The 25,874-nt window shown below is 34.9% G+C and overlaps 2 long non-coding RNA genes across 5 annotated transcripts; both read right to left on the bottom strand.

The window, feature by feature from the left end:
* Positions 1 to 14,530: 14,530 nt before the first annotated feature.
* On the bottom strand, positions 14,531 to 18,054 carry LOC130956523 (uncharacterized). 2 transcript variants are annotated; one of them, XR_009077140.1, is made up of 5 exons: positions 17,745 to 18,054; positions 17,273 to 17,372; positions 15,544 to 15,602; positions 15,068 to 15,208; positions 14,531 to 14,816 (listed from the first exon to the last, which is right to left on the bottom strand). It is a non-coding gene; the product is annotated as an uncharacterized LOC130956523 (long non-coding RNA). The 2 variants fall into 2 exon arrangements; XR_009077141.1 differs by having other exon boundaries at positions 17,293 to 17,372.
* Positions 18,055 to 20,302: 2,248 nt separating this feature from the next.
* On the bottom strand, positions 20,303 to 25,455 carry LOC130954153 (uncharacterized). Of its 3 annotated transcripts, none has more exons than XR_009076200.1 (14): positions 24,927 to 25,455; positions 24,665 to 24,734; positions 24,417 to 24,554; positions 24,234 to 24,329; positions 23,963 to 24,062; positions 23,724 to 23,858; positions 22,557 to 22,663; positions 22,339 to 22,411; positions 21,747 to 21,948; positions 21,500 to 21,544; positions 21,276 to 21,418; positions 21,054 to 21,109; positions 20,891 to 20,974; positions 20,303 to 20,645 (listed from the first exon to the last, which is right to left on the bottom strand). It is a non-coding gene; the product is annotated as an uncharacterized LOC130954153 (long non-coding RNA). The 3 variants fall into 3 exon arrangements; XR_009076201.1 differs by having other exon boundaries at positions 21,276 to 21,426; positions 22,614 to 22,663; XR_009076199.1 differs by having other exon boundaries at positions 20,304 to 20,645; positions 21,276 to 21,426.
* Positions 25,456 to 25,874: the final 419 nt, after the last annotated feature.

Here is a 25,874-nt window from a genome sequence, read left to right as displayed (position 1 = left end):
ACGACTTAGTATGAAGAAGTCGGTTGTGAGATTAGCTGGCAGATAAATACTCATTCAAATGAGTAACCGCCCCTGAAATCTCTCTAACCACTTCATAAGGCCGTATCTTAACCTCCCTAAGATAATGGGACGGTTACCACCCTAAAGATACGGCCCTACTCCAACGGTGGTTATTGGCTCGCCACTATAAATACACTGACACCCCTCAGGTATCTCTAAGTCCAATACTCTCTAAGATCTGCTTACACCCTTGCTAACTTAGGCATCGGAGTGTCCTTGCAGGTACCACCCCCCATTCACACGCGAGCACAAGTCGGACGGAGCCTCCCGAGTTGCGGACCTGCCCGGATCTCTCCTCCATTATACACTTGGGCCGCCAAACGCCATTCGTTGTATTAATCTCCGGTTACCTACCGTAACATTGGCGCCGTTGCCGGTGACCCGCGAGATCATCCCTCGATGGCAGATAGATCCCATGAAGAAGGCCATGTCGAAACAGATTCTGAGCAAGAGAATCTAGACATGGGCAATGACAATGAAGACACAGCCCAACATCAAGACAATGATCAACACAGAGAGGGTACCTCCGGAGTAAAGAATCCGAAGGTAAATTCCTCAGATGGGCGTGAATCAGAAAAAGGCGGACCAGCTCACGTAGCTGAACTAATGGGATTGGTCCATAGCCGCCTGGAGCAATTGGAACAAGAGCGGGAGAGGCAAAAGGAAACCGAAAGGTACCTTAAAGAAGAGATGGAACGGCGAAAAGAGTTAGAAAGAAAACTCTTGCAGCTAGAATCCTCTCTCAAGAACTCCCGCGATGAAGGAGAAGATCAACTCCCAGGCGGAGAAGATCCTTTCAGCGAGGACATAATGAGGGCAAAAGTTCCAAGGAACTTCAAAAGCCCTGATATGGACCTCTATGATGGAACTACGGATCCAAAGCATCATCTTAGCAACTTCAAAAGTCGGATGTATCTAGCTGACGCCTCCGACGCTACGAGATGCAAGGCTTTCCCGACCACTTTATCGAAAGCAGCGATGAAGTGGTTCGATAGCCTTCCCCCAAGATCCATCACTAGTTTTGAAGACCTCTCAAGGAAATTCTTGATGAGGTTCTCAATCCAAAAAGATAAGGTAAAACATGCACCGAGCCTCCTGGGAATAAAACAGGAGGTCGGAGAGTCTTTACGAGCCTATATGGAAAGGTTCAACAAGGCATGTTTAGAGATCCAAGGTCTGCCCACAGAGGCAGTAATAATGGGGTTAGTCAACGGACTTAGAGAAGGCCCCTTCTCACAGTCCATATCTAAAAGACACCCCGTTTCTCTAAGTGATGTACAAGAAAGGGCCGAGAAGTACATCAACATGGAAGAGAATGCAAAGCTAAGAGACCTGAGTTCGCGACCTGGACCCACTTTCTCCTCTAGGGAGAGAGAAAGGGAAGTCAAGAAGAAGGAAGAGCTCGGTCTCGAGAGGCCCAGGAAGTACCACTCTTATACTCCTCTAAAGACTTCTATAGTGGACGTATACAGAGAGATTTGCAACACTGAAAGGCTGCCACCCCCAAGACCTATTAAAAATAAAAAAGGGGGAAGTCGCAGCGAGTATTGCGAGTACCATAAAATATATGGTCACTCCACCAACGACTGTTACGACCTCAAAAATGTGATTGAAAAGCTGGCTAGAGAAGGTCGACTTGACAGATATCTCATGGAGAGGTCGGACACCCATGGAAAGAGAAAGCGAGATGATATGGACAGAAGAGATCCTCCACCACAGACCCCTGAGAGACACATTCACATGATCTCAGGAGGATTTGCGGGAGGTGGGATCACCAAATCTTCTCGCAAAAGACATCTCAAAAGAGTCTACCAAGTCGAGGAAGAGACACCCGACTTTCCCACTATCTCATTTACAAAAGAAGATGGGCAAGGGATAGTACCCGGGCATGATGATCCCGTGGTGATAACTATGATCCTAGCTAATGCCCATCTCCACAGAACCCTAGTAGACCAAGGAAGCTCGGCGGACATCCTTTTCAAGCCCGCCTTCGACAAGCTAGGGTTAGATGAAAAAGAGTTGAGAGCTTACCCCGACACCCTATACGGGTTAGGGGATACGCCAGTAAAGCCACTGGAATTTTTACCCCTTCACACCACCTTTGGAAAAGGGGAAAAATCAAGGACTCTGAGCATAGACTTTATAGTCATCAATGAAGGGTCAGCCTACAATGCCTTAATCGGCAGAACTACCCTTAATCGCCTTGGAGCAGTGGTATCAACTCCTCACCTCTGCATGAAATTCCCAACTCCAGGAGGAATAGCAACGGTGAGGGGAGATCAGAAATTGGCGAGGAAGTGCTATAACGAAAGCCTAAATCTGAGAGGAAAGGGCAAAGAAGTCCACACCATAGAGTTGGGTGGAGCAAGAACCAGAGAAGAGCTCCCTCAAGTATTATGGGCCTATAGGACAACTCCCCAATCCGCCACAGGAGAAACGCCCTTCAGATTAGTCTATGGCGTAGAAGCCATGATTCCAATAGAAATCAGTGAGCAAAGCCCAAGGGTAATTCTCCACGACGAGGTCAGAAATATACAGGGGCACAAAGAGGAGCTCGACTTGCTCCCCGAAGTCCGAGAGGGGGCCCAGATAAGAGAAGCTGCACTAAAGCAAAGAATGACTACGAGGTACAACAAAAAAGTCATTCGAAGAACATTCGCTACAGATGACTTGGTCCTAATCAGAAATGACATCGGAGTCAACAAATCGGGAGAAGGAAAACTCGCCGCAAATTGGAAGGGACCATACAAAGTGAAGGAAGTCTTAGGAAAAGGTTATTATAAAGTAACCGACCTAAATGGCACTGAGCTACCAAGGTCGTGGCATGCTTGTAATATCAAAAGGTACTACAGTTAGAAGCGAACTCTACTCCCTGATGTACTCTTTTCCCAACTTCACGATTTTTTCCCAAAGAAAAGGGTTTTTTCTGGAGAAGGGTTTTTAACGAGGCATCATAGTAGAGGCTAAGGGAAAATAGGCTATCAAGACCCTTAGTAGCAAAAAGGTACCTTCCCAATTAATAAAGATCTTTTTCATCTATTATATCTCTCTTAAATATCCTCCTTTATTTTTATAAGTCTTTCTACGAAACGCGCCGACTTAAGCTCGACAAAGCGTGAAAATCCCATGAACCGACCTAGATGGTCGTCAGGATAAAACGACGAGGTACAAGTCGGCGTAAAGAGGTTATATGAGTTGATCGTAAGAACTCAGGAATCATCCGACTCTCAAGTCGAAATGAAAACCCGAGTAAAACGAACTCGAAAGAGCTCCGAGTAAAAGAAAACCGAGCTCCGAGTAAAGGAAAAACGCATCGCAAAAATAACCTAAGTCATAAAAACTCACTAAAGCAAAAGTTGAATATAAAGGATAACAAAAGAGATATCAAAACCTGGAAAAAGTTCAAAGGTTGCATACAAACCTTTGAACGAAAAGGGCTTGAGAAAACAATACAAGCTAACAAAAGGTTTTTTCAGAAAAGATCAAACATATCCAAAACAGAAAAGCATGTGCACGCACAAGGTAACTTAAACCCTTATCTAAAAAAGGGCATTTATTTTTAAAACCCTTATCCAAAAAAGGGTATGGATTGGAATATTTTGTTTACGGCCTTAAAAGGCCAGAAAGAGAAATTGTTCACAAGCACCAACAGATAAATAAAGATTAAAAAAGGGGGGACCCACAGGCCGGGCCCCCATATGGCCATAAAAATAAAGAAGTCATTTTTTGATCGGAGTAGAGGAATCACCACCACCAGGAGAAGCACCACCAGGACCAACAGGAGGAACGGAGGAAGAACCGGAAGCATCTTTAGGACGAGGAGGAGACTCAATAATCCTCTGCCCCCGAGTCTTCAGGTCTGACTCGGAAATGACCTCGGGGACAGGAGGATCCACGATGGCACCATCAATAACTACCTTGTCGGGATGTAAAGGAGAAAGGTCCAAGTCAGGAGCAATAACTCTGACTTGTTCCAAGAAAACTCTCCAAGACTCCTCGGCACCATCGGCGATAGAGTCCTCCAACTCGGCGTATGCGTTCCGAGAATTCAGCAAGTCCTTCCTCACGGCCACAATATCTTGAAATAAGCTGTGGTAGCTGTCTTGCGCCGTCTTCCTCAGATTAGCCTCCAAAGTACATTGGGCCCGTAGTTTACCCTCCTCCTCCTTCAGGTGATCCCTCTCCTTCCTCAACTTATCTCTCTCCTCCTTCAGCTCCTTCTCATGTTTTTCAAAAATACGAAGTCTCCCCTCCAACTCCTCAACCCTCGAGGTTGCACCCAAGGAGCTAAGGGGAGCCTTCTCAAAGATGTCCAAAAGTTTGCCGCAAACACCCGCCGCCCTAAAACTCTCCTCAGCCATGGTGATCGCCCTGGCACCCCCGGACCTAGCCCGGGATTTCGCCTTGGCCTCCTGGACCCTTTGGTAGGCCTCCTGAGCGTTCCTTTTTGCCATATCTACAAAAGAAAACAATTAACAAAAGTTACAAGTCGGTAGAATGCAAGTCGGCAGAAACAACTCGGAAATAAAGAATGCATGCACTACCTAGTTGAGATTGAACGAAAGTCGGTGTTCCCTGAAGAATTTTTCTGGAATCCAAATATGGGGACCTCCCCCACGCTTCTCGGAAAAACCCTACAATGGCCGCCTCCACCTCATCCAGGTCATCGGGACCATACTTTTCACAAGAGGAGGGCGGCGACCAATAAAGGGGGAAGCGGGGGGAGGAATGCTCATCCAGAAAAAAGGGATGATGACCCTCTACGGCTTGAACTTTGAAAAAGAAGTTTTTAAAGTCATGGAAAGATTCGTCAAAAAGGGTGAAAATCCTCCGACCTTGAATGGCTCGGAAGGATACCCATTGCTGTTTATTGTTGAGCCCACTAAAGGGCTTGGTCATATGGAAGAGAAAGAAGAAAATCTTTAGAGAGGTCGGAAAGTCCAGAGCATGGCTTATAAACTGATAAATCTTCAAAAAATCCCAAGAATTGGGGTGAAGTTGAGTAGGGGCAACATTACAATGATGCAAAACAGATGTCTCAAAATCTGAGAAAGGAAGAAAAACACCCAAACGGGTGATCATGCACTCATACATAAAGAAAAAATGAGGGGCCTCCTCATTTTCTCTCCCAAAACAGACCCGGTCTTCAGGACCCGGGATTATTAGTTCATATTTGGGCTCGTCCTCCTCTGAAGTACAGAGCCTGTGATGAGTACGAAGATGAGTGATGAACTCAGCGTCAACCAACGGTTCCTCCCCAAGGACCGTAACATCTACCCACTGAGAAAGAACGTCTACGGAAGCCATTTTTTATAAAGAAAAGTGGCAGAAACCTACAAAAGGGAAAAAAAGAAAAGGAAAAATCAAAAAACACGGCCTCTAAGGAGAAAGATTCGAAACTAGAATCTACAGGTCAACCTATCTACTCGCAAAACAAAACATGCAAATATAAGGCATGGCACGGAAAAAGCAAAACTAACCTTTATCCGAAAATGAAGGTTGGAGAAGAACAGAAATCTTTTGAACGCAAGGATGCAGCACGAACAGGATAAGGAGAAGTTTGAAAGATCGCAGAAACGGAAAATGGAAAGAGAGGGAAAGCATTTATAAATAGGCTAAGGGGCATAATGGTAAAAACGAGGCAGCCATTAATGAGACTGCACCGTTACCAAAGTCCTCAATCCCTAAATGATCCCTCAACGGACACGACGCTTGAATTGACGTAACTGTCAGAAACAAAAGGTCGCGAAAATCACGTCGGTTTCAAAACCCGTGAAAGTCGGCTACGAACCCGAGTTAAATACTTGAACCCAAGCCTTAAAAGGATCTTGGGCTCAAGTAGGGGCACTGTTCATACCCTGGCCCAATGTTAAGGGCCCAGGTCCAATCGAAAGGCCTGATCCAATAGATTAAGCCTAGCAAAGCACCCACCTCCACTTAAGAGGTCGGTGTCAACCACGACTTAGTACGAAGAAGTCGGTTGTGAGATTAGCTGGCAGATAAATACTCATTCAAATGAGTAATCGCCCCTGAAATCTCTCTAACCACTTCATAAGGCCGTATCTTAACCTCCCTAAGATAATGGGACGGTTACCACCCTAAAGATACGGCCCTACTCCAACGGTGGTTATTGGCTCGCCACTATAAATACACTGACACCCCTCAGGTATCTCTAAGTCCAATACTCTCTAAGACCTGCTTACACCCTTGCTAACTTAGGCATCGGAGTGTCCTTGCAGGTACCACCCCCCATTCACACGCGAGCACAAGTCGGACGGAGCCTCCCGAGTTGCGGACCTGCCCGGATCTCTCCTCCATTATACACTTGGGCCGCCAAACGCCATTCGTTGTATTAATCTCCGGTTACCTACCGTAACAGTATGTTATAAAAACTTTATTTTTATCTAAAAAAGTTATTATCCCTTTAAATCATTACTTTTTTTCATAAATAATATTTTTAATAGTATGGCCAAACAATCATCTTCAAAATAACTAAGAATTTTAGTTGAAGAAAAAGGAAAAGAGACATTAAAAAAAAAAAGGTTAGTTGGACTTATTATAAAAATAATTTATTTATTTAACATTTTTTTTATTTTTAATAGGCCCTTACCATGACGATTGATATCAATCGGTTCCAATTTATTCCTAGGGAGTCTAACTACTTTGTTGATATATATCTCAAAATCATTCAAAATGCATCAAAGAAAGTTGTAAATGAGGTTATTATGAGATACAATTAATATAGTTATTTGGTGGGTTATATCTAGCTATTCTGCGATGTTACCAGAGTTGAATCCCATTTTGGCCCCTGAAATTTTCGAGGGGCCTAAATTTGGACCCCAAAATTTATAGTTACCCAATTAAAACCCTCAAATATTGAATCGTGACTCACGTTTGCCCTTGTCGATAGTTCTGTTAACGGAACGCTGATGTGGCACGTTAAGTCGCCAGCGTGTGTATCCATGTGTCATACAGCTTGCCAGGGTGGATTCTTGATGAGTGAATGATGTGGCTAAGTTTGAATCAACTCAATTTAACCCCTCCATAGATGATAAAACCCTAATTTGCAGCCCTCCTTTCCGAATACGGTGAAGACTGTGCTGGAGAAATGATGAGTTCTCAGGAACCCATGAGAACGTGATCGTGTAGAACTCACTGCAGCTTGGCTTCCTGACATCCCCATCCCCATCCCCAACTTTCCCCTTTTCCTTCCCCTTCCCCATCCCTATCCCCATCCCCATCCCCATCCCCTTCTCATTCTCCTTCTCCTTCTCCTTCCCCTTCATCTTCTAATTAAACGGGTCATGCAACTAGCTTCATTCCAAAGCATCCAACTCGTCTATCTCAGACCGAAAAATTCTTTCAAAATTTTTTACTATCAACGACCACCACTGCAAACAAAAAAGAAATGGCAAATTTAATAACAAAATCCCTGAAATCAATAAAATCCCGAACACTACTCTTTTCACTCTTATCATCTATGGAGGGGTTAAATTGAGTTGATTCAAACTTAGCCACATCATTCACTCATCAAGAATCCACCCTGGCAAGCTGTATGACACATGGATACACACGCTGGCGACTTAACGTGCCACATCAGCGTTCCGTTAACAGAACTATCGACAAGGGCAAACGTGAGTCACGATTCAATATTTGAGGGTTTTAATTGAGTAACTATAAATTTTGGGGTCCAAATTTAGGCCCCTCAAAAATTTCAGGGGCCAAAATGGGATTCAACTCGATGTTACCGTGATGTAAAAATAATCATCGGTCATGTTTACAAAGCATGACCATAAAGTGGACCTAATGTCATGTTTAGCAAGTGCAATGATTTAGTGACTCTAATGTCACGTTTTTTAAGGCGTGATGAACGCAAAGTAGGGATAAGATAATTGTAGCTTAAAAGTATATTTGTAAAACATCACGATATGACCATGGTCGATAACCATAATATAAACTTAAAAATAGTGGCCATATAGTTATAGTCACGTTTTTTTTTTATCTATAATCACAGTTTTTAAATGTTACGAAAAAAATGTTGTAATATATATTAGCTCTATCCAAATTATTTACTTCACAGCAATATCTATGCCATTGCTTGACAAATTAAAATTTCAAAAATATTGTAGGTTTTTTTTTTCATTATTACCGAAGATATTGAAAAGAGAGGGATGAAATCAAATACGAAATCCTAAACTCAAATGGATATATTTTCGTTCTTGATACCAAAGACTTTCAACTGGATATGATTTATTAATTTTCATCTTTCTTGACACATCTTTTATTCCGATATTTTGATTGCCTACTATTTGAATTATATGATGGCAAAACATAGTTTTTTTTGTTTAATTATCCTGCGGTTCGTATAGTTTTATCAAAATTTTAATTAGATTCTTATATTTTTTATTTTTTTAATTGGATTCTTATAATATATTAAATTTTGTAATTAAATCTTTACTACCATGACAAAAGTGTTAAAAAAATAGAATATTCCGTTAAACAAATCGAATATATCACACATAAAGTCAAAAAAATCTCAATGACAACACTCCTTACTTTTTAAATTCCAAAAAATCCCTACATTTTCCCTTTTCGCCTCCAGCATCTTGCTCCCTTCCATCCCCCTTTGCCTCGCATCCAGATTGGTTATTCTCTGTTGCTGCACTACCTTTCTCACTTGCTTTCTTTGAATTTTAAATTGGTTCTCCTTATTTCTAGTGCGTTCTGTTTCTATTTCGTTTTAATTCTACTTTTACGCATTCTGTTTCTGTTTCATTTTACTTTTTCGGCGTTTTGCTTCTACTTTTGCTCACTAATCATGCTAAAAAAATTTTAATTGTTCTGACAAATTTTTATTATTAGTTTTAATTATGTGTTCTGCTTAGTTTGTAATTAACTGATTATGCTATGACAAAAATCTTGTTTGTGATCATGCTAAAATTTGATTATAGTAAAAATTCTAACTCTGAATTTATGTTGATTATGAAAATTTTTTTGCTTCGTATATGATGAGCAAGAATAGGAGAGCTTATTAGTAGAGAAAGTGGAGGGTAGAAGAAGTGAATCCTACCCAAGAAGATGATTATCATGGATAGAAATCAGAGTATGAATAAATTAGTAAATTTATACTATATATAAATATTTTTTTAACATTTATTGTTAATAATATAAGAACTTAATTATAAATTTTAATATGGTATAAATATTTAATTAAAAAATATAAAAATTTAACTAAAAATTTGATAAATAAAATTATAGAAACTAATAAAATAATTAATTTTTTTGTCTAATTTTATTTTTTAATATTGTCCTTTATTATTATTTTCTTTCCAACAACTATTACTACTTGCTTTTTACACGTACAATTATCAGTTACTTCATATACAAACAAAAAAACTTGTAACAATTTTAATAACTCCCACAAATTTTATTTAACTATTTTCTGTCAACCATCTACAAGTCATCTTCTCTTACCTCACTAAAAATAAATAGAAATTAAGGTATAAATATAATGCTCCCATTTGCTTTACGTGATTGAAATAAAGGTAAATTCTACTATGCTGATGGCCGTTGACTTCTATAGGTATAGAATTGTAGTGGTAACTTGTGATTATGGTAAGTGTTACATAAGAAGATATTTTTTGAATATTTTAAAACATGGCTACAGGATAGACAATTTATTTTATATTACTATTCATCCATGTGATGAGAGATTATTGTGTTGATAATTAATTTTAATACAATAAATTAATAAATGTTAAATAGTGGACCTATATCTATTGGATTAACATAACTTTTGTCCCTTTTTAACAATAAAAAAGGCTTAATTTACAAAAAAATATATGTGAAGTAATTACAAGTCTTTAATTTTTTTTCTCTTTTGTTTGAGACATGTTCTTAGTCTCAGCTCTTTGTTTTTTTTAAAGTAGTTTTTCAAAATGTAAGGCCATAAATTCTAATATTATATATATTTTTTGTTATTAAATATATGATGAATATTTATATAAATGTCTTTTAATTTGAGATATGCTAAAAAGGATTTTTTATTCTTTATATCTAATTTTTTTATTCAAACGTATTCTATAACAACATTTTTAGGGTGCAAACATATATACTACAATTATCAATTTATCATTAGAATTTTTTTTTGTTTATGTTCATAGCAACAAATATTATTCTTTTATAACAAATTTTTAATAACTTTTTGGTCTTTAAAATTTTTGTTAAGTATAGTATATTGATATTTTTAATAACTTATTTATAAATTATAACTTTATAAAAAAATAATTAATATTTGTGATTTAAATCATATAAATAATTTCATTAAAATAATATTTTAAGCATATATATTTTAGTATTTATTCACAATTATATATTTTTTATTTTTGTTTCTTTTGCTTATATTTGTTTATAATAATGTGTTCAAATAATATTTAATAATATAAAAAATGTGCAATTCTATAAGAGAAGAATTAAATTTTTTTACTATTCTTGTATACTTGAGTTTTTTTTTAAGTCAAATAAATATAAAAGAAATCAAACTTTATTATTTGATTTACTATTATAAAATTTTTATTTTAATTTAAAATGATTCATTAAATTAATATAACTAAAATTAATTATAAATTATTTTATATAACACATGCAGATTTAATTAAATGGTGTTCAAAATTATTTTTAATTATTATTATTATTATTATTATTATTATTATTATTATTATTATTATTATTATTATTAGAATTATATATTATTTATTTTAATATTAATTTTTTTGCATATAAAATGACTATGAGGGTAATGTATGAATAAGAAAATGGCATACATAGTAGTAGTAGTCAGGATATTTTTTTTTTGGGTATTGAATAGTAGCAGTGATATTTTTATTTTTGGGTACTCAATAAGAGTAATATTTTCAAACTTAAACATGAAAACATCTTTTTAAATATGTGAAAAGCCCCAGATACAGCACAACGGTAATTAACTTTAACTTAATAATCATAATAAAATATAATTATCAAATCAAAGCATTAATCTCCTCTACTCCTCACGTGAATACCACTAAATCTCTTTTGTAAATTTTCTGCTAAAATTTAGATTCTGTCTCCTCTTGAGACAAATATCTTCGTCTATATTTACCACTATAATTCTATATTTATAGAAATCAACAACCATCTACATAGTAGAATTTACCTTAAAATAAACTAGGTGTCTATTTATATTGTCGACGTCCAAGGCAAAATAGGAGACAGAGAATATAAAATAGGAGAGATAAACAAAGATAATTGACCTGTGTCAGCAACATTAGAATTTTCTATCTAATAACATTCTTTTTAGTACATGATAAGAATAACCAAAAGAAACTGTTATTCTATATATTTTAATATTAATTTTTTTTTAGATTTCTAACCATCCTTCTTTTCTAATTGAACTAAAATTTTATTTTGGAAGATTAACCAAGGAAACAAGTTATTCTATTAAACAAGGTTATGAGAACCGAACCGGTCAATGAACCGGTAGAATGACTGGTTCACTGGTTCAATGGTTCGACCGGGGTTCAACTGAAATTCAACCAATTTAATTAAATATTAAATAAAATTATTAAAATTTAAATATATAATCTCAAATATTTAAAAAATATCATCAATCATTAATAAAATTATTTTAGAAAATTTAACATAACGCCAACTATCATCAAAATTTATCAAAATTCAAGAGAGCAGTAAAGCACCATAACAAAATTATGCCAGATTTCCTAAAATCAACCATCAACAATTATTTTAATTTCATAAAAATTATAAAAACTAAAAACTTAACACACTTAACAGTTTAACACAGACGCAGCAACAAGCCTATTCTCCCATTGCAAGAAATCAGCAATCCTCATCAATCAGCAACAAAAGTATAAAACAAGAAAATCTTTCAAAATAATTTTTTATAATTCAAAAATAGAAAAAATCAGAATCCAGAGACAAAAATTATACCATTAATCCAAACTCGGCCATCATACCACCATCAACACTAACTTAGAAGTAAAAGAAACAGCAACCAAGAATCAGATTTCAGTACCTCAATAAAATTAATAAAATAAGCAACCATAAATTGAAGCAAACATAGATTTGAATCATTAAAATACAAAAATTCAAATTCATAGAAATTAACAAAAGAAAAAAAATGAAGCAGAGTTACAGACGACAGAGGAATCAATCTGACATCAAAGGAAGGGCAAAACAGGCGGCGAGGAATGAACGAAACTCAACTACCGGCAAGGGAGGAACGACGAGACAGAGACGAGAATCGAGCAAGTCCACGATAAAGAAGACGAAGACGATGGAGGAATCCAACCGCCCACACTTCGATCTGCAAGTCCACGACGAAGAAGACGAAGACGATGTAGTGAAGACGGCCACGAGCTTCGATCTACAAGTGTAAAGGCCACGACGTGGAGGAGAAGAGAATGGATGGCCAACAGCTTTGAGCTAACCCTCTGTTTGTCACTGTTGGCGGCGAGGCACCCTCTGGCTGACAAGAAGAGTCGGCGACGGCGGAGGCGGTGGCTGCCAGCTCAGAGAGAAGAGGAGCTGGTGGCTGAGAGAGAGAGAGGAGGGGAGGGGGTAGTGCCGCAGCGGGTTAGGGTTTTTTCTGATGGAGGGGAATTGGGAAATTAGATATTTATAGGATCCATTTTCTTTTTTTTTTAATTATAATTTTGAAAACTGTTAAAAACCGACCGGTTTTATCGGTTCACCGGTTAATTGTCGGTTCAACCGGTTTTTTAACCGGTTTTTTGCCAATTAGTTTCTGGCCTTATCCGAACCGACTAGGTGACCGGTTCCCGGTTAATCCGGTTGAACTGGCCGGTCCGGTTCGGTTTTCAGAACCATGCTATTAAATGATATAACTAATTTGATAATCTTATTTAAAGATATTAACAATACAAGTAGAGAAGTTCAATATAAACAATGGGCATTTTATTTCACATTTAATAATATTTTATTTAACTTAGCTTATATTTTATTAAATAAATTTACATGGTATAATTTTTGCTAAGTGCGAATTTTTATCTTTATATATGTTAGTCAAAATAATAACTTTCAAAAGTTAAGTCAATTCGAAACGTTGATAAAGTTTCAAAATAAAAGTAGAGACTAGAAAAGATAAATCGGGCAGTTACTTGAATGAAGAATTGAGTAGTTACTCGAATGAAGAAGATCGAAGACTTTCTTTGAGTTAAGGATTTGTTAGTAACGCTTTTGGGCAAAAAAGCGAAAACGGTTACCCAAAATTTTAAGGAAATACACTCAAGCACACTCATATCCCAGCGAATTTCTGAGTTTGCATTCGAGTTCGATTTTTGTAGGGTTCCTTCCATGTCTTTATTTATTTTTTCAATTTATAATTTCAGCAAATTTTACTTTTCTCTTGTTGAATTTGCCTTTCAAGTAATGTTTAAATTTCTTTGCTCAATTTATGTTCTAGTATCTTTACTCTTCACGTTAAAAGTCCTTTGATTCAATCGGAGGCATTTTTATCGCTTTATTTAAATTCACTGCAAACCTTTTTATTTTTGATTTCAGCCAGTTTATCTTTCGAAAATCTTACTTTACACTTTTTGAACTTTTTACTTTTCTGAATGCTCGTCTAATTCGAGAACCTTTGATGCACTTATAGAAAAACTGATACCTGCAAAAGAGGAGTAGATTTCGCTTCCAGACCATTAGAATCAAACCACCATCGATTTACTAAAAATCGACAAAACAATATAATTATCCTATCATTTGAATAATATATTCTTACTACACTACAAGAAACGTCGTTAAAATCGATGGCAAAATCAACGGCTTAGCCGTTGATAATATTGAAATTCGATGCAAAAATAGACGGTGCAGTTGGTTGCTATAAAACTTGTCGATTTTTCAAAATGCTAATAAAATCAACGGCTTTCATGGCTGTCGATAATAATTTAATAAAATCTACGTTTGTTCCGTCTGTAATATGGGTGTGAGAATTTTACATTCTTAATAAAATTGACAACATTGCCGTCGATATTATTATTTAAAATTGATGCCCCCTTTGTCGATAATTGATTCAATAAAATCGACAGCCTTTATGTCGATATTTAACTCAATAAAATCAACAACGCTTTTGTCTATAATATGTTTAATAAAATTGACGACAACGACGTCGATATGTGATTGAATAAAATCGACACAGTTGTCGTCGATTTAATTTAGATTTGTCTGTTTTAACTTTTAAAAGTGACAACTTTGCCGTCGATTTTAATAGTTATATGTTTATTTTTTTATTTGAAAAATAGTAAACCGTTAATACAAATAAACTTTTAAATATAAAAATAAAATTTAAACATAATATTAGATAATAAGACAAATAAACTTTTAAATATAAAAATAAAATTTATACTAAATATTAGATAATAAGTTTATAAACTTATCAAAATAATAAATAACCCTCTAACATAAAGACTCAAGACAAGATAAATAACAAAACTTAGACTTATATTCGTTTAAATTGCAATCCACTAATAATACAAAATATTCAAAGCAAAGTAATTAAATAACCTACTCATACTCGTCTAAATAATCATCTGAGTCATCAAAATCGTCAGAATCATCCTCCCTTTGAGAACTCTGTGGTTATCCTGGTCGCTGCAGAATAGGTGGGAGTTTTCTACCTGGGACTGGGGTTGGGACTGGGGCTAGAGCTGTGCTTTTCTGAGAGCTTGAAAAAGTAAAATTTCCTACATATCAAAGGGATAATATTCACTTTTTAACTTTTTTATTCAATGAGAAACCACAACAAATAAAAATCTTATCATCAATATAATTTTTACTTTCACTATGAATGGTTTACACAAACAAGCATACATAAGTAAGTATAGATAAGCATGCATAATAATTTAACAGAGATAATAAAGATAAAGATAAAGATAAAATAAAACTCAATAATTTAACAGAGATAATAAATAAATAAAAAAGTAGAAGGTTAAACCTTGAATAGCTTTTCTGGGAGTCTTAAACTCTACCAATACTTTGTGATAGTGTATATGCTGAAGAACCAAATACTCCACTATTGTTTCTTTGATCAAAAGATTCCATTGACCCACACCACTACAGTTCCCACTGTGAAATGCTGCATAGAAATATCAAATATTGCAAAAGAGTATATCAGAATCTTGAGTTCAGTAGTAGAAAACTGAATATTCTTTTAATATTGATGATTCCTCATACTTCACAAAGAAGCAGAAAACTAACTAAGCTCCAAGAAGCTAAACCAGAAAACAGAATCAGCTAGTAACAAAATGCTTAATCAGTAACCAAATTTCAAATTCCAACAAACTTAAAACTAGCTAACAAGAAATCAAGCAAGCAATCAACACATGGAGAATAAGCAGAAGTTGGCAATTGCTAATACCTGAGCTGAAATTACAGCAAGCAGTAATTGAAGAAATGAAAAGGGTAGTGTACCTGGTCATCGGAAACCCTAACTTTGCAGCACCAGAGAGAGAGGGAATCTTTTAAAAAAGCTGCTTCAAATGTATATGTTGTTGTTAGAAAATCAAAATATAAAATTAGGAACAGAGAATCATTATAATCTATAGATATAACTCTAAATGTTTGAGAAGAAATGGAAGTCACGTTAAAATACTATATAAACTATAGGCCTATAGTTGCATATTCTCATGTTTCAGAATTCAGATATGCTATAGGCCTATAGTTGCAGACACAAATGAACAAATAAAACAAATTAAGATTCAAGAAATAATAAGATGCATCATCACAAACAGATAACAAAAAGATAGAACATACACACTGAATAATGAGTAAACTATAATCATTCATTAATCGTTACTATTTTGCTAACAATATCTTATATTATATACAGTGAAATTTTAGAATTACAAGAGTGCCAAAAAATTCAGACCCCACAAGGTTTTTAATCTTGAGGAGCTTGATATCTGATTGGAAGCCTTGAATAACTTCCATCAAAATACATAATCATAAAGGGAAAAAAGGGTACACATAGTTTGAAATGATGGTTAATTAAAAAAGATCTCATAAAGGTTTTTTTTCATTGTTATTAGAGCTTATTAGCTAGTTTCTACGTGTTTTGATCATTTGTCTATCAAAAATTGGCCTATAAACTATAGATAGCTCAAGTTTGGAATGAAAAAATAAATTAAAAAAACACATTATATAATTGATCAAGGTAAATAGATTAACTTATATATAAAATTAAATAAAATCAAAACTCGAGCCATGACATTTCATTTGAAAACTTTTAATGATCAACAAATAATTTAGCAATATTTATTTGTAATAAGATAGAGCTGAAAGAAAGATTATAGTATGTGTTCCTAAATGTCCTTCCATTTCTATACATCCAAAGTAAAAGTACATGATAATAATAACATAGGTGACAACTTTTACTTTTATAAAAATGAGATGGTGTATGTAGTTGGCAACAAGAAGAAGGCCAGATATAGCTAGCAGATTCACATGCAGCTGTAAATTCAAATTGGGGTCCAGAAAAACAGTGAAGTCTTATTTCTATCTATCCTTAATTATGGCTTACAAGTAATTAAGAGAACAACAATATACTATAGTGCTTATGATAAATAACTCAACAGTTTGTAGTTATAGTTAACCAAAAAACCGGCTCTCTATAATGGGAAAGGACAAGTGAAAAACATGGCAATTGGAAAAGAAAGGAAAGGTAAAGCAAATGAAGTGCAAAGAATAGAAGCAAAACCAAAAAGAAAGGCCTGAGACTAAGACAAGTACTACTTTCTTTTAAAATATGGCAATGGCATAAGTATATTGCTAACTATCCTATTAGCTATCCTATTAATAGTGAATATAAGTAGTGAAACCTCTTTTTGTCTTTACTTTATTATTGCTAGCAATCCTATTAGCTACCACACCCACTACTACTTAACAAATAAATAGTAATGCTGTGATGTTGAGTAATGCTGATCCAATCACGAGGAAGTTGTGAAGTTAGCATTAGCAGTATCACTTTTTGTTTTTACAAAGCAGCAGTAGCACTGTTTGTCGGTTCCCATTCCCTTTGTCATTAAAATATTGCTAACGTGCATATCAAAGAAACTTTGGCAAATTAAACTTTAATTCTTACAACTCAGGCAAGACACCATCAGCTAATTAAACTTGAAGACTTAAAGGGAGAGAAATCAACCTGAAAGTAGAGAAATCAACCTGAAAGTAGCAGCTAGCAAGAGGCTTTTATATTATGTACTTTTCTGTTCTGCCGAAAGTAGTAGTTGTAGTGTAGTGTGCTGTGTGGCAAAATAAGCTTTCGTAAGAGATTGTGTAGCATATTAGTTAATGTCAAAATAATAATTATCTTGACACTTTAATTAAGCTAAGTGTTCCATAATATAAAGCCTATGCTGATCAGACATAGAAATTAAATCAAAAATTCCATTCAGGTATTTCTCTGAACATGTGGTGTGCAGAGTTCAAAACAGTAAATTTCAGTTCAATCTAAGCAACATTCAACCTAGTAATTTCAGAAAGATACAACCAACAATAATTTCAGTCCAGAAACACAAGTTTTAACAAACCTAAGCCTAACCAAAATTTCTAAAAACAGAATTAAAAAGCAGTGAAAATCAAGAAAAGAAAGACAGGGAACAGGGGAAGGGAACCTGCATTGATGAAAGGAGGAAGAAGAACGGAAAGGCGGTGGGCTGGTGGTGATGTCGCAGTGGCACAGAAGGTCGCCGCCGCTGGTGGTTGCTTGTCGGTGCTTGAAGACGCGGACAGAGGGTGACTCCACGAACAGGGGTGTCGTCGCACGCAGGAACGAAGAAATGGAGAAATGGGGAAGAAAGAGAAGAAGGAAGAGAGAGAGGGTAGGCGATGGTGGTCGCCGGTGGTGGTGTCGGACGGAGGCGGTGTTGAAGAGAAAGCGAATTCAACCAAAGAATACCTAGCTTGAATTTGGGGAAGTATGTGTTTCTGAACTTTGGAAGCTGGAGTTGACGCGAGAACATGTGTTTTTAGTGATAAAAATCTACGGCCTATTTGTCGATTTTAATTTAAAAAAACAACAGATACAGCGTCTATTTTATAGATTAAATTTACATCGTTCATTTTATTTTAGAAAGCAATCAAGACCTTTCACATTTATCGACGGCAAAGGTGTCGATATTTTAAATAATAAAATAGATGAAAAAAACAACACATATAGCATCTATTATATAGATTAAATTTAGACCGTTCATCCCATTTTAGAAAGTAATCTAGACCGTTCAAATTTATCGACGGCAAAATTGTCGATATTTAAAATAATAAAATAGACGCTATATTCGTCGATTTTAATATAAAAAAAACAACACATATAGCGTCTATTATATAGATTAAATTTAGACCGTTTATCCCATTTTAGAAAGTAATCTAGACCGTTAAATTTATCGACGGCAAAATTATCGATATTTAAAATAATAAAATAGACGCCGATTTTATTTTCGACTTCTGGTTCGCCTATAATATGACGATAATAGGAAAATAAATTAATGCATTATAAAAATATCGACGACTAGACTGTCGATTTTAATATTTTTTATTTTTAATTATTTTTTAATAATATCGACAGCAGGCCGTCAAAAATTATCGACGGCAGAAATAGCCGTCGATTTTTGGCGTCGAAAAACACGCTTTTTCTTATAGTGCCACTTACTCTATATATGCATATAAATTTTCCATATTTTTTTCATTATGTCGATAAACCAATTATAATATACCTGCTCCAAGTATTCTATATATTCCAAATACAAATAGTTAGCAATCTATATATACTTTGAATATATTTAATATTCATTGTAGTTATTAATATTAATTTTCACGACTTATAATAGAGTTGTCCCAACTAATATATATACGCCATGTAAATATAAATTATTGGTACATTTTAAATAGACTTAAAATGATGTAATTACAACTTTTTAAAAACAGTTATATATTTATGTCATTTTACATTTTTATGTAAACTATTATAAGAGTATAGCAGTTTATGAAATGTATGTAATTCGTTACAGAAATAGCATGGATTACGTTAAAAAAAATTTTCAGACAAAACCGTTATAAGAATATCATAAATCGTAGCAGGATACAACAATTTAGAGAATGCTCAAGATAATCTGCTGTAGAAATATAACAATTTGTGAAGGAAGAGTGATCAGAATAATCCACCAGTCAATTAAATCTGTGTATGATGTCAAATGTTTTAGCCACAATATTTCAAATTTCATATACCAGCCTACAAAACAAGTAAACTATACATAATACCAAAGTTAGAGTTATTGAAGATGTGTTTACCAAAAATTTGGTTTATAGATATACACACAAGATGATAAAAAAAAAAAAAAATCTTTAAAGAATATGATTTTATCAAGAATTTATTATTATTCTAAACAGAAAGAAGTTATAAAATATCATCTAAAAAATTATATATTTTTATATTAAGTATTTAAACTCTTAAAATATCTATTTCTTTATATTTTTACATTGAGATATTTTAATAAAATTTTAATCAAATTTATCTCTCTAAATATAAAGGTTTATAATACACAACTAGAAAATATATTAATACAGACAGATTTACAGACAGATTTAGTCTTTATTACAGACGGATTTTTGGTTACCGACGAAATTACTGACGGATTTTGTCCTTCTGTAAAAGCCCCGTCGGAAATTATTTACCGACGGATTTTTTTTCCGTCGGAAAATTACAGACGAATTTTTACCAGTTACCGACGGATTTTCCCTCTGTAAATTCTCTATCCATTTCCCGAAGGTGACGAACTTTTCGACGGATTTTCCGTCTGTAATTACAGACGGATTTTCCGACAGATTTTCCGTCTGTAATTACAGACGAATTTTCAGATAGATTTTCCGTCGGTAATTACAGACAGATTTTCCGACGAATTTTCTGTCTGTAATTACAGACAGATTTTCTGACAGATTTTCCGTCTGTAATTTGAACTTTAGAAAATCATCTCATACTCTGATTACAGACAGAAAATCCGTCTGTAAATCCGTCAGTAAAGTAAAATAAAATTTTTTTTATTTTTCCAATTACAAAATAAACTTGTTTTCATACAAAATAAATATAAATTTAATACAAATTTTTATCTAATTTGTATTCAAATATTTATAATATTACTAAAAGAAAATTATTATAAACAAACAAGTCAATATAATTTAAAACATAAACAAAGTGTATTATCAACTATAATCCTCAGTATATTGTTCAATCATACTACATTTTACACAATTTTACATATATATATTACAGAACAATCAATTGAAGCATCTACCACTGCCCACAACCCTCAATTAGCACATATACGGTTCAATTCATCCCTCAATCAAGCATTTTCAATTCTAATCTGATGCTCATCAAATGAAATTTGCCATGGAATGGCTGCTCCACCACAGTTGTTGCACATTGGGTTTGCCATAGCTTCCCTCATCACACTGTTCTCAGCTCGGAGCTTTTCATTTTCCTGCTTAAGAATCATGTTTTCATGGCACTCGATTTGCGTCTGAATTAGAAAAAAAATAGATTCAATTACTCCTCTATGCAAATTGCACCATAAAACAAAATACTGTAATATTTTCTTGAATGGCATTGATGAAGTCGCCTATCTTAGAACCATAGAATCTTTCTTCTGCTGTCTCAATTATGCTATCATCCCAAACCCACATGATATCAATAAAATTCAGCCTCTATATAGTAAAATATATGATAGATCACATTCTTGTATTTGATATGAGAATTAGGACTAACATGGTGAAGATTTTGCTTCTGTTTGTACCAGTGAACATCAATTGTGTTACCTCCCTTATCTCCAAGAAACCCAACATGTAGAGGCTGCACACAAAAATGCCAAACTAAGATATATATAATCTTGGTGTGTGGGTGATTTTGAATGGTTTCATGATGCATATACCTGATGGATATCTCCCATGAAATGAGAAAGGAATAGAAGAGCTTGAGTGAGGTTATCTGATAAATAATTCATACCATATCAGTAAAATATTTAGAACAATGATGCATAGGGTAGGCTATATGGATCCCAAGATGAATATTCACTGAAGAAAGAACATAAGAAATCTGTTATAAGAAATCTAAACATTTATAAACCAAAAAGGGGGTTGTATAGAGTGCATACTATAAGACATGCCAGAGCCTTCAGCAGCAAAAACAAAAACAAGCATTGAGAAGAATTCTGCAAATGCTGCTCTAATTGCCATTTCTTTGCACCAAGTTTATCAGCTATATGTGTATATTGCCATGTTCACAGCATTTCAAAATCTGCAAGACTATAACCCCCAATTATGGATCAGTTACGGATCCCTGTAGCTGTTAATTCAAATATATAAAAATATTTCGTACCAGACTAAGAGCTCTGGTCCCAAGAAGCAGCAAATATAGTTTACCCTGAAATTAATAAAATATCAGAATCCCTACTGGCTGGTAATAATTAAGTGTCAATCTATATCACCATTTCTGCCTTTCTGGGTTCAATGGATAAAGCAAAATCACTGTATAATAAGAACATCAGGGATGGTTTTTTATTAGAAATCGTTAAACTATCAAAGACTAGATTCATCAGTATAATCACAACCATTTTAGCACAAACCTCAACTAGATGAAGATTAGAAGCACGGCTGAGAAGAGAAAATGAACATGAATCAACATGGTTCCAGAGAAAATGAACATGAGTTCCAGATGCTACCAGATGCTACCAGAATGTCAACATGGTTCCAGAGAAAATGAACATGAATCAACATTCTAATACTGGCTAGGAAAAGAGCAGCAAAAAGATTGCGAATAGGTTCAATCTGCAGAGAAAGTGAACATGTCAGATTCCTGCTATAAAATACTTTTTACCTCCAAGCATTCCAGTTAAGAAACTAGGTTCATAAAATAATCAACAAATTTGTAAATGACAGAAAAATGAGAACCAGATTGTAAACAATGGCTTTCCAGAAGGAATTTCTACAAATATCCCAGTCTTGTGAAGAACATAAATCAAAATAACCAATGAAATGTGCATGGATCTTATTAAAAAGCAATACATTACACAAAGCTACATTAAGCATGTAACAATCAACTGCTATTTAAATGGGATAATTCCTTCTTGGTGTTTATCTTTGTCGCTTTTGAAACATTTAGACCTTTCAAGTAACCAATTCACATGGAAAGAAATGCATGCTTTCTTCAAAAATTACCTGAATTTCCACGAAGGGCTGTGATTTCCTCATCTCTCCCATCCTGTGTTTGTTTGCTAGCCTTGAGAGCAGCCTGTGACAATAAATAAATAAAAAAATTGAGTATTCCACAAAATTCTGTCTCTCAATATAATTGAGTATTCCACGAAGGGCTGTGATATCCTCAGTTCATATTTCTACCACATATAATATGATTAATATCCATTCTTCTGGCATACCTCTCTTTGTCGTAAAGCAGCTTCCTTCCTACATAAATAGCATACAAGCTAGCTTACCTGCTCAGAAGTTTGGTTTCTAGGGATACACCTTCTCTAAGAGAAGCAACCTACCAAAATTAAAATGAACAAGGACACGAAAAATCAGCAAAGGCAGCACAAGGAGTAAAGCAGTTTCTATTGGTAAGTATTAAGCAAATGAAAAATCAAATTCAGATATACATTAATATAAACAATGGTATTATACATTAATATTGTTAGGTTTCAAAGCTTAGTTAATATCTTTTTTTTTTTGGTTTGGAAAAAGGAGAAGAGGAGGGGGGACCCTCACCTGTTTATCAAGCTCTCACTGCAGTGGTCACTCATACTTCTAAATAAATGAACTTGCAGTGTCATTATCATGAGTCTATTTCAATAGTATGGTTGAGATTCCATTTGATTTATTGTTGTATTGAAACAAAATATTCTAGTGGCCCTACTGCATACTAATGAAAACTCTTTCTTATTATTGTCACTAAATAGAATAAATTATAAATTAATATACCTTATTTTCAATCTATTAAGACTTTCAAGTCTCCATACTTGTATTCTTTAATACCTTCTGTTATGCTCTCTCTATGTCATATACCTTTCAATTATTTTCATGTAATTATGGGCTTTTTTATTTAAATAGAGTAAGATATAGTGCATGAGCGATTTTATTTAAATCACAATATACAATTTCTTCTTTATTACCAAATTAAATACCAACCAAAAAAAGGTAAAGACTAAAGAACTAATAAAGATGCATGGGAAGTACACCCCCTTTTTTATGTTTCTGGTACGTTATCCATGTGAAGTTGGTAAAGAGAAGCTAAGTGCAATTTAGGTTTCTTTATTTTGTCTTCAGAATGATTAACATATCTGAAAAAGATTGGGTGTTATGTAATTTATGTGGGTCCTATATATATATATATATAGAGCCTTGCTCATCACCCTTTCTAATTATATGTTTGTGGTATAGTTCCTTTTATAAATTGAATCATGGCACAACAATATAAGTTTCTGGCATGATCATCACCGAGCTAAGATGGCATTTAAGAAAGTAAATTTTGGTTTCAATCATGGTCTTATCATTGTACACACGTGGCACTTGTTTATTGAGAAGCAAGGATTGGGGAGAAATTTTACCTCCACTCTCTTATTCAGGATGTCAAGATCACCACGATTCTTGTCAGTTAAAGCACGGTGCCGTATAAGATACTCAATGAACAACTCTCCAGATAAACCAACCAAGTAACAATGTGAAGCCATAACCACAATTAACTACAAGAAAAGAAGGAAGGCAGGAAAAACCAAAAGAAAGTGAAGGGTAAGAAACTGTGTTAGTTTAGAAGTAAATTACATGAACATGGTTCATAATGGATTACCTCAGAAGGTGCTTTCCGAACACCTAAACTCGGCTCCTCTAGCAAGGACTTTACAGCTTCAACAAGTAGAGGTATTTTACTATGCCAAGCTTCAAATAACCTTCAGATAAGAATTGTAGGTCAGTTTACACAAGATAATAACATGAGATGCACTGGCTTGTGCCTCTACCATGAACTCATCATAAGATGCCTGTACATAGACCTCGTTACGATTCTTAACAGTCTTTTTTCAAATCACAGATCAAATAACGTTAGTCAAAGAGGTGAAAACCTTCACTGCCTCACGGCTTTCAGTGATCCGTTCGGAAAACTTCTTGTACTCCTTTTCTGCTTCATCCATCACTTGGTGGCATGCTTGAGTCTGCATCTAAAATTTCAAAATAAAAACAGCAATGTGATTAATAATTAGCCTAAAGATCTATCACAAACTCTCATAAATTTGTCACAGGTTTACCATTCTTTGATCAAATATGCCAGAGTATCTAACTGTTCTCTCAATTTCTGCTTATACTGGTTCCGAATGTTCTAGCTAGGCACCAATGTAAGCATTCTAATTCCATATTAATCTGTTTAATTCCATGAAAGTTTTTTGCTACAGTAGTGATAAGAATGGAAAAAATTGGTGAGTTGACATGTAGGAATAGAAATAATAAATTGAAAGCAAAGCAGCATATGTGTGTATTTAGAGAAGAAAATCCCTACATGCATTGAATTCAGTAAGCATGGTCCATGATGAAAAGAGATTTTCAGATATCTCTGTTAACTTGTTTCCCTGGAGACAAAAAAGAGGTTATAATGAAGGCACTGGTTAATAAAACCTTAACCTCTCAAAATTTTTGTTGTCATTTAATACATTAGGGTCTGAATGGTATAAACAAACTCAAATTCATTAACCTTGATTTCAAATTTATACCCTCCAAAAAGATAAAGAATGAACTATGAAGTGTTATTTAGTGGTGTTTACCTCTGCAAGCATTGACAAAAAGAGCTTGATGCGACGGTAGCTCTCAAACATGGTTCAAACCTCATCTTTGTTCCTCTGCTTGGTGACGACCTCATCCTGTGACAGAGGCGGAGGAGGAGGAGTAGGCAGACGAGCTAGGGTTTGAGGAGATTGTGGCGGCGGTGCTAGCGGCGGTGGTGTGGCAGTGAGGATTCCGGGAGAGTGTCGTGCTTTCGCTTCTTCAATGGCTGCTCGGCGGACGCCATTGGTTATGGTTAGTGCCGCTAAATGAGCGATCGGTGCTGTAGTTTTATAAAATCACGAAGGTAGACGAAGGCGACGAAGACGGTGGCGGAGAAATGCAAATTAGGGTTCGAAAGGGAATGACGCGGGCAACACACATAGAAGAGCCGGGAAAGGGTGTGACGGGGTGATGGAAGTTCAGTGCAATGGAGGTTCGGTGAGCGGCGGCGCAAGGTGCGACGGCGGTGCAAGGCTGAGAAGCTCCTCCGATCGAGCATTTGGAGAGGAGGGTGTGGAGGCGCGGGGAAGAATATGTGAAATGAGGAGGAGTTGGTAATCTGGAACTTTATTTTAATATTTTTGACGGAAAATTTAAATTACAGACGGAAAAAATCCGTCTGTAATCATTTTTCACAGAAAAAAATTAATTTTACCGACAGAATTATTGACAGATTTTGTTTTCCGTCTGTAATTTATGCTAATTCATTTTTTTTATTTTCCGACAAAAAATTCCTCTGAAATTCCGTCTGTATTTCCGTAGGATAAAATTCGTCGGAAATATCCGTCTGTAATAACTAGTTTTCTAGTAGTGATATATTTATTTTATGAGTATATCTAAATATCTTAAATTCATAAATAATAGCAAATTAATAATCTTAAAATATTGTAGTTTTTCATCTTAGCATTTTTTCTCAAAGTATTGATCATATTTTCTTTTCATGAGTA

This window comes from Arachis stenosperma, chromosome 10, assembly GCF_014773155.1.
Source record: "Arachis stenosperma cultivar V10309 chromosome 10, arast.V10309.gnm1.PFL2, whole genome shotgun sequence".
NCBI lineage: Eukaryota > Viridiplantae > Streptophyta > Magnoliopsida > Fabales > Fabaceae > Arachis > Arachis stenosperma.
The sequence above is the reverse complement of the archived record's forward strand: the minus strand, read 5'-3'. Positions and strand labels throughout refer to the sequence as shown.